Source organism: Lampetra planeri, chromosome 3, assembly GCF_965212315.1.
Source record: "Lampetra planeri chromosome 3, kcLamPlan1.2.h2, whole genome shotgun sequence".
Classification (NCBI taxonomy): Eukaryota; Metazoa; Chordata; class Hyperoartia; order Petromyzontiformes; family Petromyzontidae; genus Lampetra; species Lampetra planeri.
Window position 1 is genome coordinate 17,446,203 of NC_136109.1, and position 20,609 is coordinate 17,466,811.

Genomic DNA, 20,609 nt, shown 5'->3' on the forward strand with positions numbered 1-20,609 from the left:
GGGGCACTCGATTCGAAAACCCACGTGATTGTTACATAAGCGCGCAGAGGCACAAAGCAGTCTGACAGTCTCATGACTCAACCTGGTACACACAGACCGGTGACTTTCCATGAGAGTCCATTCAGCACATCCAGTCCTACGTTCCGCATTGGTCAGTTATTTCCATTCATGCTCGGGTCAGGTATCATTTGAAGAGCGATTGTTTGAGTGGTGAAATATATTCAAGGCAGGTCAAAGAGAGAAGGATCCCACTCAAGAAATGGAGTGGTGCTTTATGGGGCCGTCCATAAATGACGTCACGCACCTGGGGGGGGGGGGGTGGTCAGACATTTGTGACGATGTGTGATGAGGAGGGGGGGGGGGTTGAGAAATATGACGTCACATAAAAATGAGCAACTTTAAATAAATATAGATAACACGTTCTACTTAATTAAATATACTTTTTTATATATGTTTTCTCCTACAACATCAAAGTGCAGCGGTACATTAAATGCGCACTACAATGACAATAGTTTAAAGCGATTTGAAGCATGTTTTATTTGGGGGGGGGGCAGAGCTTTGTGACGTCATATTTGAGGGGGGGGGGTCTAACTTTTTGTGACGCCGTGTGACGATGAGGGGAGGGGGTCAAAAATCGTCCAAAATCGCGTGACGTCATTTATGGACGGCCCCTATCCACGCACAAACATTTTGTTTTCACTGGAAAATGCGTGAAGGACAGCATGCTATTGGTGACTTATGAAGTGACCCACGTTTTCATAACAATCACTGTTTTGTAAAGTCAATCGACAGCTTGTCATATTTCATTCCTTACATGTACAGTAGACGCTCCGTTATCCGTGTGCGGTTTATCCGATTTGCGGAATAACCGCGCACCTGAGATTTTGACATGAATGAATAACTCAAGGGGTCTTCTTGCTTATTTGGAGCAGCAGGATGATGCGCTCCTTTCTGACAAATTGGTATTGCGTCGATTAAAAACGTCAAGTAGCAAAAAGGAAGCTAGCTCATTGAAGCAGAAATTCATTTTAGGATTTTTCAAACCTGTTAAAGTGAGTGTGTGTGTTTCATGGACTTACTACAATTTTTGTTTTGTTTATTAACAAACTCAATGTTCTCAGTTCAACACGTAGGCTTTCGCGACCAGTATCATCCATAATAGAGGTTTTTGGGTTACATCGCGTAAATATATAAATGTGTCGTTAAAACCCGCCACCACCCGACACAGCCAACTAGTAAGGGTTGTCACGTGACTTAAATATAATGTATTCCTATATTAGTGTTTTTTGGCATAGAGATCCAGGGAAAATGTATATTTTTGGATCATCCGCAATTTTGAATTATCCGTGGCCGTCCTCCCCGTCATTAACACAGATAATCGAGAGTCTACCGTATATACAAATCCTTACCCAAGATGTAATGCAATGTAGTAGCTGGTAGGCAGTGATATTAATGCAATAATACGTCAGTGGACCTGCCCCCCCCCCCCCCCTCAATACTCAAAATAGTGTTGGGCATTGCGTGTCATTACTGGCTGTCCTGAGCCAGAGGTGGAAATCTCACATTCTAATGGTTGGAGCCAGTCTCTCCACAGGACAAGCACTGGTTGTGCTCCCCAAGGTGGTGCTTATTTTATCAGTCCTCAAAGGAAATTGGCACGAGTCAGTCCTCGAGCGAGATTTGAACTTATGGCCTTGCACGCATGGGCAGAGCTTGGGGCGGGGGGGGCACACGGGAAGGGCAATGCCCTAAAAATATTCTTGACACTTTTATTAATTTACTTTCAGTCGTTAACGTTAACGATTAAAGCCTGATTATTTATTTATTTGCACCCGCTCTTCCAAATGTGAAGGGCAAAGTGAACCCCTGCCGCCTCCAACCCCTCCAAAATATAGAAGTCAAACTCCGTCTATGCACTCACGTACCTGGTCATAATCCCTTTCACATGCTGGAACATCAGGTGTATTTTTGTTGCTGTCTGGCTGCCGGCAAGATTGTCTTCCAGCCTGCCCACTGCTCTCGCTGCTTGGCCAATCCTGGCATGTCAATCAAACATCTAATTTTAACACTAGGCGATCGCAACCAATATCATGACCCATCATTTATATTTTTGCTAGGTCAGATCGCATGAGAAAAATGCCACCGTGTGCCATGCACCCTCCTGGCTGTCTGGCGGAGGAGAGGTGTACGACATCCACTGGCATTTTACTCACGAAATCTGACCCAAACATAAATTATGAAACCTCTGATCGTTCATCTGTCAGGACCTTTGACTTCATTGTTGTCTGTCCCCGTCTGTAAATGCATTTGGTGACCCTTGGCATATAATTCAATGTTGCAAACTGTGCTCGGCAATGATGCCAACTGCATTCTACCAACAATCAAGGTCACAGTTGCACTCACGACCACAGTGGCGGTCCTGTGCCCTATAGAGAATGAGGTGGACTTGGTGGGGCATGCTGGTCATCTGGAGGCAACGGATGAAAAGGTGGGAGGAAATTATTGGAGGACAAAGGCGAAGGTTAGACGCAAAGCCATCATACATGTGTAAGAGACCCAAACAAACACTGGACTGGGAGGTGACCAGAAGATGGCAGTACAAAAAAATTGGTTGATGACCCCATCTGTGTGGACCTTGGAGTGTTATACCCTTATATGTTGAGGTCTTCTTTGAGATCCTCTGGTTTCCTCCCACTGCTTAAAATGTAAATGGTAAAACATCCGAATACAGGACCTTCCCAAAATTATTCTGAGACTCATTCAAATTTTCCAAAATAAAGTAGATTATTGAATAATGTTTATGTTCTCATAACATGCAATTGAACATCTTTTAAATGTTTCATTCAGCATCGGTAGCTGACATTACATCAGCTGATTCTCTAATAGACTGAAGAATTCTTTAATTGTTCCATTTGATTGCTATAAGTCTCTATTACGTGTATTGTCTGCAACGTTTACAGAGAAACGTCCTTTTATAAATAGGTTCTCTTATTCACACCGCCTGTTAGAATGTTACTCTCTCCCAAAAGCACTGCACTGTGCACCTGTCACCTGGTGGCTCAAGCTCTATTCCCAGCCATGGTTAACAGCAGTTATTCGCGATATTTAAATTGATCTTGGCCCCCTGCACCCCCCCCCCATCCACAAAAATATCCATCTGGCAAGACTGGTACCTGCTATAGGAATGTGGAAATTCCACACCTAAGGGCCACTAATAAGGATGACCATTGTACAACAATTGTTTGAACGAGCAGATACTTTACTGTTGACAATTATTTATTATCTGAACTAATATTTAACATTATGAGTGTTTGTTTGTTTTTAAACATTCACTATCGTTGCTTATAGTATTTTGTGCGTACTATTTCGATGCCTGTCTTGTCCACAGCACCCATGTTTCGTCTTCAGGACGCGTCACTGTTGCACGCACTGTTAGAATGCGTGCTGTGTTACAATTTGTGGTTTCGGATGAGTAGCAGACCAAATGTACTTCTTTAAAAACAAATAAAGAGGTCTCTGAAGAGAAGTGAAAATTTATCTACATCAGGAAGTGAGACATATCGAGGTGGTCATGCAGCATATGCATGGTATTATTGTGAAAGCCACATTTGTTATAACAGATGACATGTATTATTCCTGTTCTGTACACGTCACTAAAATAATGCTTGGAATGTTTTAAACATTGCGAGTCTAACCAGCAAATCACATTTGAATAAATGTATTTATATTGCGATGCAAATGAGCCCAGGAATATGATATGTTACCTGCTCGAGATCTGCAGAGCTACCCTTACATGCATGTCACTTTGTAACGGAAGGGAAACAGTATCTTCGCAAAACTGACATGTAACAAGCCTGCTTGCCTGTTCAATCGGGAAGTTAGCCTCTATCAGGGGTGCAAGGCGTGATGGTCGGGTGCTTTCCATCGACTTGTAGGTCGCTGACCAGAGTGATACAGGGAGGTAGCTTGCAGATTTGTCTCCTTGTTCAAATTAGCTTTTGGTAGTGGTCATGTATGTTGAACTTCTCTCGCCAAACCGTGCTTCTTTAGTCAGTGAGACAATTCTACACTCAGATTGCAAAAGACAATTTCTCTATAGGACAACTCCCATTGTTTATCCGCTGTATATAACAACTATTTTCATGGAACTTTATCAATCCACTGCTGGATGAAGGCCTTCCTATGGTTGGGGTTGTATGACCACACTTGACCATGCTGGTCAGTGTGGGCCGGTGAAGAGGGTGTACAAATTCTAGATTTGAAGCTTTCGTGACTGCAAGGAATCATATTCTTAGGTTTTTTCGGTAAAGTCACGTAGGTAAAACATCAAAATTAATGAAAATAAAATAAAATAAAAACAAAAATCACGACGTTTCAGAGGCAACACAAGTCTCCGTCATCTAATCTGGCTGTGACGGTCCCACCTGATGACGGAGACTTGTGTTGCCTACCGAAACGTCGTGATTTTTTGTTTTTATTTTATTTTCATTAATTTTGATGTTTTACCTACGTGACTTTACCGAAAAAACCTAAGAATATGATTCCTTGCAGTCACGAAAGCTTCAAATCTAGAATTAATGCCCTCTACGGGGAGGAATTCCACCTATCAACCTCACTTGATGCAGCTAATTCGGCTGTGACGGTCCCACCTGATGACGGAGACTTGTGTTGCCTCCGAAACGTCGTGATTTTTTGTTTTTATTTTATTTTATTTTCATTAATTTTGATGTTTTACCTACGTGACTTTACCGAAAAAACCTAAGAAGAGGGCGCACAAAACCGGTTCAGACATCGCTCGCTACTGATGTGAGCCGTGGCGAGGCTCACGTCACGTACTCGGCGCAGTGCGCTAACAGCTGCACCACCACTCCACCCCAATAGCAAGCTAAGCATTAAAAACACATGTTTTTCTGTCACTGAGAGAAAGTCAAGATGTGTACATTTCACCCAATTCGTCTTTTATGAAGAAGAATGCGGTTTGAAGACGCCCCGTGAAAACTTTGAGGGACTTTTTTGTTGTTATTTAGGCAACAACAAACGATACTATTTGAAACTGCATGAACAATAATGTGAGTGGTCAACATGTGCCATGGACACCTACAATCATCAGAACCTGGACTGCATCTATTAAACTCTGTTTTTTTGCTTATTCCACCCGTGAAAATTAAATGCAGACACAGAAATATACCGGCTTAATATTCTAGCACGAGAATTCGATCTGTAAGACAAGCACAGCCAACACCTCAGAGGCCAATCGTTTACAATAACAATCGAAAATATAAACACCACTTTTGATTTGTTTTTACTGTACAACGGAACGGGTGTGACTGTGTCTCATGAGCAGTTGAGCAAGGTCTTCTCCTTGGCACACTATAAACACTATTAAAACGCATTGCAAAATCAGTCTGAAACCTCGTTTAATAACAGATTAATGAAACGCGTCAATTGTATTCGTATACTGTGGTTATGTCTGTTGTCTGAAACCACAACAGTGTGCCAGTGTGAAGCAACATGGACATACAAGATCTTTTAAAATTGAAATTATATTAAATTCATGTTTCACTCACATGGTCAATGAAAGCTCTATTGGGAGAGGCTACTCTGTGAGTCATGGTCTGAGTGAACCATCGGCACAGAGTGGCGCTACGTAGGCAATGGTTTGTAAATATTATTTTTTATGAAATTTAAACATGCCACACCTATGTCGAAACACATGGCCTGGAGTCAGGGTTGCCACCTGTACTGGTTTTTGCTGGATCATTCTCTTTTTTTAACAAGCTGCTGTCCTGAAAAGTCTTCCTGAGACATTCAAAATCCCAGTGGTTTGTCAGTTGCATAATAATAATACACAATGCAATACTGTACACGAAAAATGCTAACGTAGGCGGCTAGGCCAGCTAGAAGGCTCCAGCGTGTCAAAGAATATGCCCAATATGGCAAACTCGAAATCTGATTGGTTAAAGAATGACAATCAACAACATCGTCCCCATTTGCTTCAACAGCAGAGGGGATTCACTCAACATTCTGAAGGCCTCAGGGTAGATTTTTCACCCTGAGAGGCGGAGACAGCACAGGTGGAAATCCGATTGGATAAACGCTCCAATTTATGAGCTGCACTGGAAGCAGCGCAACTGAGGGCGAGATTAGCAATGAAATGACGTTCATATTCTGATGGGAACGAACTTTGCAAAATATATGCAGCATTAATTGAAAATATATATTAAATTTAAAAAATATATCTTCTTGGTTCTTTCGGTAAAGTCACGTAGAAGGGAAGTTTGCGTTGTGGCCGAAACGTCGTGAGAATGATTTTATTATGTTTTATTTTTATTATTTTATTGCTTCCCTTCTACGTGACTTTACCGAAAGAACCAAGAAGATGAATCCCTGCAGTCACGAAAGCTTCAAATCGAAATTTAAAAAATATAATTTTCTGATTCTGACAATCTCTAGGCCAGCAGAGAAAGGCCTTTCTGGCCCTGACGGCCGGCCTCTGCGTAGACCCCGGGCGACACGTGGACACCAGAAATGAGGCTGGTGCAAACGTGCTGGGGGTGCGGCGGCTAGGTCGCCACGAGGGTTCGCGTCACACATGCTTCACATCTCAGGTCCAGCGCCGCAGTGTCGGATTCCAGCTAATCAATCTAACGCTGAGCAGGGAGAAATTCGGCCGGCTGCCGGCGCAACGAGCGCATCCAAAGCAAACCAGCTGTCCTCTCCACACAGTTGCATCCCTGCCAGCAGCACAGGCACATGAGGCCCCCCAGAGGGTGGCAACCTGGGTCGGTGCTAGGAGGGTGTTTGGGGTGGGCCCTGCACCACCACATGTCCTTTTGAGCCTCCCAAGTGCACTCTGGTTAGTGATGTGAATCACTTTCATTTGGGACCCCCCCACAAACATCGGTTAACAATGGCCCCCCACGCACATCCGGGAGAAGCTGGAGCCGGGCCTGGTATCAACCTGCCCGGTGAGTGGGATGTGTTAAGCATTTGTCGAATGATAAAATATAAAAAAACAATAATTCAACAATCAGAGCCTCATGAAACTAAATATCCACCAAGCATGGACTCAGAATCATCAGAAGGGATAATGCAATAAAAGTGTTCAATACGATGTATTTTTGTGAAAACACCAATAAAAAACTCGGGTTTACCAGTCAAGAAATATGAAAACCATAGATTAGTTGGTGAGCAAGCTAGCCCATGCCTGTAGGCACATTGTATTAGGTTCTGCCAATGTACCACGCAGTGACCCTTTAATATCGATTCTTAAGATCGCAATACATACTTCGAAGCGCGTGTGCAAGAACCGACCATGTTTACATTTCTACATTATGCATGTTATAACTGTACATCACTCATACTGCCACTATCGGTGCTACTCCTCACTGCAATATTCATACAATCAATAATTCATTAATTGAATTACGATCTTGAACGGTGACAATTCATCGTCATTAGAGTCATTCCACCCCTACCAGACAGACCTTCCCCAGTCTCGCGCGTTAAGGGCGAGTTCCACATTCATTCCAGCTGAACCAATCGTCACAAATGTGTAATAAAAGACTTGACCACGATCTCTGGCTCAGTGTCCTTTATTCGGTCCGTACTGCGTTCCCACACGGCTGTCTCTCTTATTCTCTCTGTGCTGGTTCCGATGTCACTCCAGTCCACATCAGCAGCCCCGCTGCTGTTCTTGTCGCTCTTGCAGCCCCACAGCAGCTCCGCTGCTGTACTCTCACACAGCTCCCTTGGCTGTTCCTGCTGCAGCTCTGACAGCCTCGTGCTGTCTCGCCTTCTCGTCGCTCCTGCGACTCTTGGCAGCCACCCCGCTGCCCCTCACACACAGCCTTACTGCCTATCTCTATCTGCAGCTTTACACCTCCCAGTAGCTCCCTACTGTTCCCAGGGTTGGCTCCCGCTTCTGACGGTGCCCCCTCGGCTCGTACGCCCGCGTGGCCCCACACCTTTCCATTCACACCCCGACTGCCTTCTCCTTCCGGTTTACCCGCTTAAGGACCCACTACCTTTCACCCACGTCACCTGGCTCCGCCTCCTCGTGACGTCACATCCGGAAGGTCGCTTTCGCCCACATTACACCACCCTCCCCCATAGAAAAAACCCAGCCGACCTCGGCTGAACAACACCAAAGCGTAATGCGGTGAACCGACCTTCCCCCTTAAAGGACACTAAGCATGCAATATAACAACAAGAACAACACACAAGTACCATCGACGAACGTACGAAAGCATGCGATAAATACGACGGCAAGAACAAGAACAATATACAATCAACGAAACGTAAGCGATTTGGAACGAGTGCGGGTCGCCGGCCCGTCCCGGACGGTCGGCGGCCCACTTATAGAACGGGGACGCGATGGAACACGAGAAATGACAGGGTGTAATTCCCCTGCTGCGATTGGAAGTCCACCGACATCTCGTGTCCCTGACGAATCAGTCTTGGTCGTATTCCGCGAATGCGCCTGCAGCGGGGTCGGAAGGGTCGCCGGGCTTGAAGGTCCCGCAGCCCTGGCAGGCGCCCTCCGAACAGGCCCACTCCTCCCCCGCGGTGTCACGGTCGGCCTGTCTGGAACAGGTACGACAGGCGCTCTAGCAAGATCAATGGACGCAGGCGGGGAAGAGTCAGAGTCAGCAGCAACAGACCCCGGCAAGGCAACATTGGGAGATGACGCATCACGTAGGGGAGCAACATATGGTTTCAACCGCGACGTATGAACAAACCAACGGCGAGAACCAAACTGAACGCGCGCCGACTGTGGATTGGGAACCTCAATGAGGCGCACAGGACCATGCCAAGGTTTGTGCAATTTAGGAGAGGTCCCCGGCCGCACCTGCGGGCAATGGAGCCAGGCCAGGTCTCCCACCTTCCAGGGGCACTCCCCCTCAGACCGCCGAGCATACCGCTCGTTCCGGGCCTGGGCTTTGGCCGTAGCCACGCGGGCGTTTTCCCGCGCCTCCGTAACCCGGCGAACCGTGTCCTGAATGTATTCAGGGAGTGGTTTACGAGGTCCCTTCACCCCAGTACCCAATTGCACATCCACCGGAGGCACGTTTTCCCGACCATACATAAGGTAAAACGGCGAATACCCTGTAGCCGCATGGGGCGTCATCCTGTACGCCGAAAGCACTCCGGGGATGTGCAGATCCCAATCCGATTGCTGTTCACTCACAGTATGGCAAAGCATGGCAGACAATGTCCTGTTCAGCCGCTCAACCATACCATCCGTCTGCGGATGGTATGGAGATGTCCGTATCTTCTTAGTCCCAAGGCCTGCGCACACTTCAGCCAATAATTTAGAAGAGAAATTTCGGCCCTGGTCCGTGAGGAGTCTCTCCGGCGCCCCCTTGTCCATAATGTACCCAAACAAAAAGGCGTCGGTGATGGCCGCGGCCGACTGATCGGGCAACGGCCAGGCCATCGGCCAACGGGAGAGATACTCAACCCCTACCAGCAAATATTTATTTCCCTTCGCCGATGGTGGGAAGGGTCCCAATATGTCCAGTGCCACCAATTCATTGACTCGAGACACCTGAATCGACTGGAGAGGCGGCACGTAAGGATGTTTATGCGGCTTACGCCGGGCGCATTCAGGGCACGCGCGCACGTGCCCTACGACATCTGTCGCCATGCCGTGCCAAAAATAATGACGTTGTAACGTCAACAAGGTCTTCTGCACCCCTAAATGCAATAGTGTGTCACAATGGAGAGTTCTAATCAACTCAAATCGCAAGGACGTTGGTACCACCACACGCCAGCTTTCCTGGAACCTTTCTTGCCACATAAGCAGACCATCTCGGAGAGCGGTTCGCGGCCCCACAGCCGAACTCGGACTCCCATTGTCCCTCATAGACCGCTTCCGCATGGACAACAACGACTCGTCCATCATCTGTTCCCGAATCCAGACAGACCGCGGCAGATTCAAAACCCCATCAGTCGGTCCCGGTTCCATCGGAGTATCCGACTTCCCGACGGCCAACGTAAGCGGCTGAGGGGGGTTCAGAATCGGCGAACACCTATGCGTCCCCGACGCACATTTACAAGGGGCGCGCCCTGGTAATCTGGAAAGTGCGTCAGCGTTCGCATGGCGCACTCCCTTCCGATGTTGAATTTGGAAGGAAAATTCCTGCAGCGTGTCCAACCAACGTGCCCACTGTCCCGATGGCTGGTCCATTTTAAGTGCATATTGCAAGGCCGCATGATCCGTACGCACAATAAAAGAACGACCGTAAAGGTACGGTCGAAATTGCCGTAGGAAAAAAACAACCGCCAAAAGTTCTCTACGAGTGACACAGTAGCGTGTTTCCGCAGGTGACAAGACTCGGCTACCATACGCCACGACGCGCTCTACGCCCCCTTTAGACTGTGATAATACCGCCCCAATACCTGTGTCACTCGCGTCCGTATCAAGAATGAAAGGGCGATCAAAATCGGGATAATCCAATGTCGGGGCCGTAGCCAATAGATCACGCAGACTCCGAAAGGCCGCCTCTTCCGGCTCTCCCCAAACAAATTTCCGTCCTTTACCCGTAAGGAGATGCAAGGGCCTCGCAATCGTCGCAAACCCCGGCACAAATCTTCGGTAATACGAGGCAAATCCCAAAAACCGCCGAACATCCCCCACAGAGGCCGGAGTCGGCCAATCCCGGACACACGCCGTCTTTTCCGGATCCGTGGACACCCCCTCTGCACTCACAATGTGCCCCAAATAACGGACGGACCGTTGCAGTAGGTGGCATTTCTTTGGTTTGAATTTCAAATTGGCAGAGCGCATCCTCGTGAACACTGTCTCCAGCCGCGTTAAATGTTCCTCAAATGTGCGGCTGAACACAATAATATCGTCCAAATATATAAGACACGTCTCCCACTGCAACCCCGTCAAAACGAGCTCCATCAATCTTTGAAATGTAGCAGGGGCCGCATTCAATCCCATCGGGAGGCAGTTGAATTGAAATAACCCCTGCGGCGTACGGAATGCGGTTTTCTCCCGTGAGGACTCGTCAAGGGGAAGCTGCCAAAATCCCGAAGAGAGGTCCAGTGTGGAAAAGAACTTAGCCCCCGACAATGCGTCAAGGGAGTCGTCCATACGCGGCAGGGGGTACGCATCTGCCACCGATATCTTATTCAATTTCCGGAAATCGACACAAAATCGCAAGTTGCCATCCTTTTTCTTAACCAAGACCACAGGAGCGCCCCATGGGCTGTTAGATGGCGATATAATGTCCGCAGCCAACATGTCTTCCACCGCCCCCCGAACGTGTTCTCGCTCCGCTGGACTCATCCGATGCGAATTTAACCGAATAGGGGCAGCGTCGCCCGTCTCAATGTGATGGGAAAGCAACGATGTGCGTCCCAAATCCAAATCGTCGGAGCTGAACACATCCGAATACGTCAGCAACAATTTACGCAGCGCATCACGTTGCCCCACGGACAGGGAAGAATTTTCGTCACATAAGGTAGCGATCCAACGATTATCCGAACCCCTTGGCTCGGAAACACCAGCGACCACTCCCCGGCGATGCGGACAATCGTGCGTCGCAAACGCCGTAGTGGCATGTGCCACAACCGTACCGGCCGGAACACGGATGTTTTCCACCCCCGCATTAAGCACCTGTAAAACCGGTAATTGATCCGGCCGGACGATGGTCTGTGCCCCAACTAACGCCAATCCCGTTGTTATCGTGGCGGATGGTGACAACAAGACCCCTAATGCTCCTAGCCGATTGGGCAGGGGCTTCCGATACCGCAAGGGTATAAGCATCTGTGAACCAGGTGGGATGTCCACAGATGCGACGGACAGCGCCTGCACCTGTACGGCCGAAGCAGGTCGCCCCCAGGGCGACGGCAGAAACGAGATTCGACGGCCCCCCGGCAATTCAATACAATTCTCATTGATTTTAATCAAAATGGGCATCTTAGCCAAAAAATCCGTGCCTAGTAAGCAAGGAACCGCCAAAGATCTCGATATTAACACAACGCCCGAAGCCGACACATCCCCTATAGATATCTTAGCATCCACCTGGCCCACGATACCCATACTACCCCCGTTCGCAGCGACGCAAGACCCATAAACCGGACGCACAGCCCCCGGCGGAATGCCCAACAGATGGAAAATGACATCCGATATAATAGTCGCAGACGCTCCCGAGTCGACCAAAATGCGCACGTCCACACCTTGTATGGACCCCGGTACAGTGGACGAACCCGTAGCGGCCGCGACAACTCTCCGTGCCAATTTGCGCCACTGCGTAACTGAATGACAAGGCCCCGTCGATGGCCTTTCTTTAACAACAACAATAGGATCGCGCAACAAAGGTGGTGGGTGAGGTGTAAAGCCTTGCCGAGTGTCTGGTGCGTGCCGACATGCCTGTTTCGGAGGTTCCTTGGTCGGCTTGTCCGGTGTTGTGGGCTCCTGCTGCGGCGGACCCGGGAAGCGGGCCCAGCAATCTTTGGCGTAATGGCCCCTACGGCCGCAGCGGAAGCAATCGGCCTCGTTGCGCCGAAGCGCAGGTCTTGCATCCCGGCGGCCCCGTCCCGATGGCGTAGCGCGCGGCCCCGGCCTTCCGCGTCCCGACCATGGAGAGGAGGCAGCCGTCAGCTCCTGTGGACCCCGCTCATCCGGCACATAGATCGCCCTTGTGGGGTCCCACCCCATCGCGCCTCCTTCCTTGACGGGCCCACCCGTCCATGCCGCCACTTGCTTCCAGCGACGGAGATTAAACTGCGCATCCAGACACTTTGCTGCCGCCCGGGACGTGAGCTTCTCATGCCCACACACAGGCATGGGGATCCCCAGATCCCGAGACAGCTCCAGCATTTTTCCCAATATGAGAGGCTCGAGCAGATCCTGTGGCGTGTCAGGATATGCTGCCATGGCCAGCTCCAACACCGCACCCCTGAACGCCACGGGCGATTCTTCGGGTGCTCGTTGTCGTTGAGCGAATCGCCGATGCGCGTCGTCAGGTGGCTCATAGGCGTCGGCCATTTCCTCAAAAACTCCACATAAAGTCTTCTTCTTATCGGCCGTTATGGAACGGAAAAATCGAACAGATTCGTCGTCCAGTAGAGTCGGCAACACTTCCAAGGCATCCGCATCGGTCCATCTTGCTGAACGAACCGCCGCCAAAAATCGGCAGGCGAAAGCGCTCCAATCGCCCCCGATAGAGAATTCCTTAACTGTAGTAAGGTGGCGACTCCGACTCCTCTTTACGCCGTCTTCCAATGATCGTTGTTCTGGAGGCAAATTCAAAATGGCGTCGGCCCGCGGCGTGGCCAAGATGGCGGTTTGGCGCCGCGGAGCGCGCAAGATGGCGTCTTCTTGCCGCGTGGCCAATGGCGGCGGCAGGGCAGGCAACGTGGCGGCCCGTGGAGCACCATCTCGTTCCATCGTCGTCCTTGGCGTAACGAGGTGACATAGATGCGCCAGGACGTCCTTGAGTGTCTCCAGTTGTTCTGCCACCTGTTGCCATCTTTGGTCAGCGTCCGATGTTGTTGACGGACCCGCCATCGCGCCGACATCTTCCACGCCCGTCCCCGTGCTCGCCTCAGCAGGGCTCTCCTCCACCACCCCAGCAGAATCCGTGGTCGGAGGGAATTCGTCGTCGTCGGACGAAGAAGCCGATGCTGGCGCCGGGGGAATTTTCTTCCTTACTTGCTTAGACATGCCGTTTCACTTCTGACCCCAGTGTAATAAAAGACTTGACCACGATCTCTGGCTCAGTGTCCTTTATTCGGTCCGTACTGCGTTCCCACACGGCTGTCTCTCTTATTCTCTCTGTGCTGGTTCCGATGTCACTCCAGTCCACATCAGCAGCCCCGCTGCTGTTCTTGTCGCTCTTGCAGCCCCACAGCAGCTCCGCTGCTGTACTCTCACACAGCTCCCTTGGCTGTTCCTGCTGCAGCTCTGACAGCCTCGTGCTGTCTCGCCTTCTCGTCGCTCCTGCGACTCTTGGCAGCCACCCCGCTGCCCCTCACACACAGCCTTACTGCCTATCTCTATCTGCAGCTTTACACCTCCCAGTAGCTCCCTACTGTTCCCAGGGTTGGCTCCCGCTTCTGACGGTGCCCCCTCGGCTCGTACGCCCGCGTGGCCCCACACCTTTCCATTCACACCCCGACTGCCTTCTCCTTCCGGTTTACCCGCTTAAGGACCCCCTACCTTTCACCCACGTCAGCTGGCTCCGCCTCCTCGTGACGTCACATCCGGAAGGTCGCTTTCGCCCGCATTACAAATGTAACATTTCACATGCGCACGAGCGTGCATATGTATACCATCTTATACACCCTACGTGCATGTAACTGTGTGTACATATCTTCTTGGTTCTTTCGGTAAAGTCACGTAGAAGGGAACTAATAAAATAATAAAAATTAAACATAATAAAATACAACTCTCACGACGTTTCGGCCACAACGCAAGCAGCCGTCCTCAGGTGAAGAACAGGTCTGTCGGAAAGACAGCATCTGAATGAACATCACCAGGCTTGGCAGCGTATATTTACATATGTTCATTTGCGCAGTTGTGCGTTAATATATTTCTTAATCATGAACACATAGAGTAAACATCTTGAACAGTCTGACAAAGATTCCACCATTCCTTTGGGGTCAATGTGATTAGTACCACTTTTGTGAGAAGTCAACAAAGGCTGTCCATTGCATAGCCTGGGGCTCACCATAGGAATGTGGAATTTCCAATGCTGGATCAAGCCCGCGAACGAATGAGTGCTGAAACGTGCTGGTTTGAGCAGGGAGACCCTTTGACTTGACTTGGATATGTCTAACAAACAAAAAATCCTGGGCTTACACGATCCTGTCAATTAATTATGGCTGTCTGGCGTGTGAACCGAACTCCAAATGTGTGTCGCGACATAAGCGTCTCTCCATTGTGGCTCCTGTGACCCCGTCTAGCTGCTGGACCTCCTCTTCATACCACCGTCTCACCCACTGCCACATTGCAAAATGAGCACATTCATGGGTAAAATAATTTTCAAACCAATAGTTGCCGATTTAGCAATATACAGTGTAATGAGCATTGACAAAAAGAACTACTGCGTATTATAAATGTGAAATTAATTTTAAATGAATCAGCAATGTGAACTGAAATTAAATAGGAATGGTCATAACAAGTAGGTGACTTGTGTAATAACAAAAACACACTACGGACGATCTGGCCCCTACCATAGGATTGTGGAATTTACACCACTGGTTCAAAGCAACTAAAGGGGGATGATTGTCACCCCATATCTCCACCCTGATCAAAAGTGGAGATTCCACATTTTCACGACAGGGACCAGGGTCCCCATAAGACAACAATAGTTGTTTTCATACACTGAGTAATAAATGCCAATTGTAGGACTACATGGTTAAGGCTGTGCTGAAAGATGTAAGCACGGCTATGTGATAAATAATGCAATCTATCAAATTGTCAAAATGTATTCCAAAGATAAATCGTACAATTGACTTGAGCAGTTAAGTAAAACACCTACTGCCTTATCTGTCCAAATGCTTCTGTCCATCAGAATGAAAATCGTTATTTATCCTGGAGAAATCCAATAAGCTGTAAAGCTCTTTTTCACAGATGCCCAATAGGAGCCGGTCAGAATGTTACAGCAACAAAACTATACAAAAAACGATCACAGTACAAAGTATAGGAAAGGAAAGCAAATCTCTATGAATGCATATGTAAAATCGATTAAGTATATAGGTCGGAATTGCATGAGTATACCAATTGCCAAGTTTGGGCAAGGCAGAAAAACAACAGCAAGAGCAGTCCCAGACCACACCAAGACAGGAAGCATACAATATATCACATTCAATGTACTTGAGTATTTACTAATTATTTTAACTACATAGGGAAAATGTGCATACGGTGTTTATTTATTTATATTTTACAGGCAAGGCCCACTGAGATATTTAGCTCTCTATCAGAAGCGACCTGGTCACAAATGATAGCTTAGCGAAGTGGCTTATCATGTGCACATTTATAGCAGCCAAATGCTGTAAACGCATGTTTCTAAATGTTGCGGGGAAAACCGGAGGACCCAGAGAAAAATCCATGCGACCACAGGGAGAACATGCAAACTCCAAATATACAGGAGGTGTCAGGGTCGGAACCGAACCCGCGACCTCCTGCATACCAGGCGAGGGAGTTAACATCCAAGCAAATAACAAGACTACAATGTAGCCAATATTTGACAGTACTACAAAAGAACATGCTGACCTATATGTACAGATAGATGGTTCCGTATCACCCCCGCTTATGCATCTGTTTTCTATGGGTACTACCGATTTTGATCTCACACAAAACACTCGTGAAAAAACACAATTGCCTAAACATCGCAATGCAAGACCCATCTTGAGAATGTTACGGAGAACTCAGCAAGGCTTTCTGCATACATAGAAGTAAAACGGCTTATTAAAATACAACACACACATAGATGAGAAAAATACAACGACTGCAACATAAAGTGGTTGAGTGATGATGGACTGAGTCCATCATCCCTGTGGTGGGGCCGATAAAAACGAGTACCACTTCGTGTAAAGTCAATCGTGGATGTGCCACGGAGAGACTCGCCTCAACCTTGGCAATGCGGAATGTCCACCACTGCCTCAGACAATGACCACCCCAACTGCTCGATCGAGCAGGGAGAAAACGTTGCCCTTTTACCACAGAGTGAATGACTTCACAGTGTCTGCCACACAGCTCACCATGTTAAACATGCACAGATGTGCCCTCTCTGTGACTGCTACAATTAACACCCAACGTGCAGAGTTGCACACGCAAACCAAACGCCCAATCCCAGCGATATGAAAGCCTGCGTGTGTGTGTGCGTGAGTACACAACCTCTATGTACCTGGCTCTGGTTTCGGTCACCGAGTCAGTGAGATTGCGTTGTATTGCAATTGCTGGGCGCGTGTCCATCAGATAACCTTCGCTGAACTCCTAATCGCCCCCACTCCAGATTGGGCTGCGACAGACACAATAGCTGGCCCGCTGCCCTGCCAGTGTAAACGTTCCGTGTCATTAACCGATTAATGAAAGTGAATTTGACACTGTGGTATGAGTTCATGAATTAAAAACAGCTACGACAGTGTTTCTCATTCCACTGCTGAGTGGGAATTTACTTGTTTAAAAACATTTTAAAGTTGACACAGATTCCCAATGCTGCTTGGTGGCAATCGCATCCAGATGTGCCACCCATCATTTCGCATTTTAGTTAAATTGATGTCATTAAAGCCTATGGAGAACACCAAGCCAGAAGCAACAAGCACGGTCATTAATTACAGTGCAGGATGAATACACAGGGGTGCCAAGCACATGTCTATGGCCTTAACAACATATACAGCCCGTTTTGTCAATGCACTGCTGGATGACGGCCTTACTCCACACCTTGTGTAGCTTGAGGGTTATTTTGCCAGTTTGTGAAGTTAGTTATATTTCACCACTCCCGAACAATGGAGTTTGTTTCACTGCCCTCCGCTGCCAACAACACCAACTGCACCTGCCTTTTGCTGATCGTGATTACGCATCCAAGCCCTAACCAGGCTCAAACCTGCTTAACTTCCAATATCTGTTGAGACTGGGGTCATTCTGACTGATTTGATCATAGGCCATTCTCAAGAGTGCCCAAAAACCCTTCACATATAGGACACGGCACTGTTGTATCCAGCCCTGGTCTTCAGACAAATAATAAGTGGTTAATTTTAGATTTGAAGCTTTCGTGAATGCAAGGATTCATACTCTCTGTTTTTTTTCAGTAAAGTCACGTAGGTAAAACAATCAATAAAATAAAATAAATGAACACAACTAAATTAAACCACGACATTTCGGAGGCAACACAAGCTGAGTGGGAATTTACTTTCGACAGTTATTTTGATGTGCCTTTTTTTACACCTGATGAAGGAAGCTTGTGTTGTCTCCGAAACGTCGTGATTTAATGTAGTTGTTTTCATTTATTTTATTTGATTGATTGTTTTTACCTACGGGACTTTACCGAAAAAAAACAAAGACTAATACGTGGTTAGCGCACGACTATTTGACAAATGCAGCTGAGTTCGAATCCAGATCGTGGATAACATCATTGGCGAGCAGAATCTGAACTCGTCCTGGAGCCCTCGTTCATTAACCTGCAATTCCCAGCAAAGTAAAGTCTGGTCGAACAACCCCCATGACCAACGTGGTGTGGGAAAGACTTCAGCAGTGGATTGAGAAAGGGCAACAAAATATTTAATTATTATATTCATTACTAATTAAAAGTGAAAGTGCTTCCATGCTCAAAGTGGCTTGGTGCAGTGATAGAAATTATACATATCTGTGACAGAGATCAGTCTCTTTAAAAGAACACTAAACTATTTTAAAAATATATTTTACCAGGTAAGGCCCTCTGAGCTATATAGCTCTTTTTCAGAAGTGACCTGGCTACAAATGATAGCTCAACGAAGTGGCTTATTGAGTGGAAATTTATAGCGGCAAAAATTCTCTAAACACATGTTTCTAAATGTCGGAAAAAAATCCACGTGACCATGGGTAGAACTTCCAAAGTCCAAATATACAGGCATCAGGATCAGAATTCAACCCACAACCTCCTGCATACCAGGCAAGGTAGTTAACATCTCACCACCACTGCTCTCTTCCCACAAAGTGCTACAAGTTTATTTCATCAACATGAAATGATCACACTGCCACCCAGGAAAGTTATGCTCTGAATGTTCAGCCAATTTGTACTTACGAGTATCTTTCATATATAAAAACACAAAACCCAGAGAAAACCCACAAGCATATAGGCCAGCAACCTACTTGTTGTCCTGCCATCTCCTGGTTCCACATTTTTCCCATCGAGTGGGCGTTAGACACACACAATGATCTCTGTGTGATCCACAGAGATATTTGTGTAAACTCTGGATCCAAAAATCTGGAATCCAGGTGTGTCTGAACAGGGTCTGCCAAACTTGGCTTAATATCGTCGTGTCAGTGATGACTCGAAGCCACCTCCGAACAACACTATGAATTCAAAATTGATTTAGGTTTTTTAATGTTTGGGTTAGGCCATGTAATTATCTGGCCAAATTTCTGTCATAGGAATCTCCCACCACTCGACATAGCCAAACAAATACAATTGTCACGTGTCCAAGCATCACAAATAATTTTTGTTGTAGCTCACCGGTAAGTTGAGCAATTTTCACAACAAAATTCAGCAATTAGATTTGACGTCCTGCTTGAAGGTTTACCAAACATCTTCAGGACAATATCCAGAATAACTGTCATCTGACCCGGTTCATTAAAAAGGTGTCATGACATTAGAATACAATTATTTTCAATTCTACTTGCTAAAAGCATTATAAATACTTTTCAGACTGTCAACAAGTGTGTATCATGCATTTCGTTCGGTAGAAGTATTTTTGGAGCGCTTGACTGAAAAATTAAATGTTGGAAGTTCCATTTCCAATCAGAGATCGACTCAGTCTATCATTCCTCCAGGATGGATAAGTGAACGCCACCTTGTGGGTAGTCAACAATGTGGCCGAGCTGACCTCCACCATGGGAATGTGGCATCTCCAATACTGCCTGAGTACTGCCAAAAAGGGGGCACCGCACAATGTTCGTTTGAAGGAACGAGACACTTTTATTATCAGTTCGGGGCTTTGATAATCGGGGCATGAGGGCAAGGTCACTAATCAACATTGCATTTACATTCCTTCCTATGGGTTCATGGACCTTATTAATGATTATTTGTAATGTCTACTCACAAGTTAAGCATCATTTATTTTATGGGGCTCCTAATTTACACTGAATGCAAAACCTGAACCACCAGTGGAAATTCTACATTTCACATAATGCCACTGTCTCTCTATGACGACCACCGTTGTGCCCACAAAAAGTGGTACTTGTTTTCTTGACCTTAGAGGAATGAGAGGCAGAGTCAACCCCTTTCAATTGCGAGTCTGGCACTCGAAATTATTGAGCAATGCTTGACTTGGTGGAATCTCCTTCGCCGGGTGAAAGCCACTGATGTAAGAGGAACAAGGTAAAATGGGTTGCTTACAAGTTGTATGCGGTTCCCAAAAGCTATGTGCAGCTTAATATTTTTTAAACGTGCTGAGTCCCTATATCAATGTAACATTTAAGCTCCTTAATGCTGACACTCAGAGGCACCGAGGTCATTTATATTCGCAGTGCATAATTTGGCATGTAATTTTTTGAAATTGCAATCATTTTTGCCACGGGCCACTCAATGTCCATGCCAAGCATTAAGTCATCGCACGAGCCGCATTCTCCCACAATATAACCTTTCAACAACAATCTAAACAAGTGTTATACATTAAAAAACAACAACTGTAACACTTTTAAAACAAGCCCTTAAACGCCACGCTAAAACCACGAGCTCAAAGCATGGAAACGCTGGCGTGGGAGGATAATTATCCGATGCAAAAGATAAACCCACGGACTTTCCCTTTGGTCAGTGTTGCACAACCTTGGGGGCTGGCCACCAAAAGGAGATTGGCTTTTTCTGATTCGCTACGGATCCTCACACCATCATGTTTCCGCTGTCCATATAAATAGAGTGTGCGCGGTGGGGTGGAGTTTTACATCATGG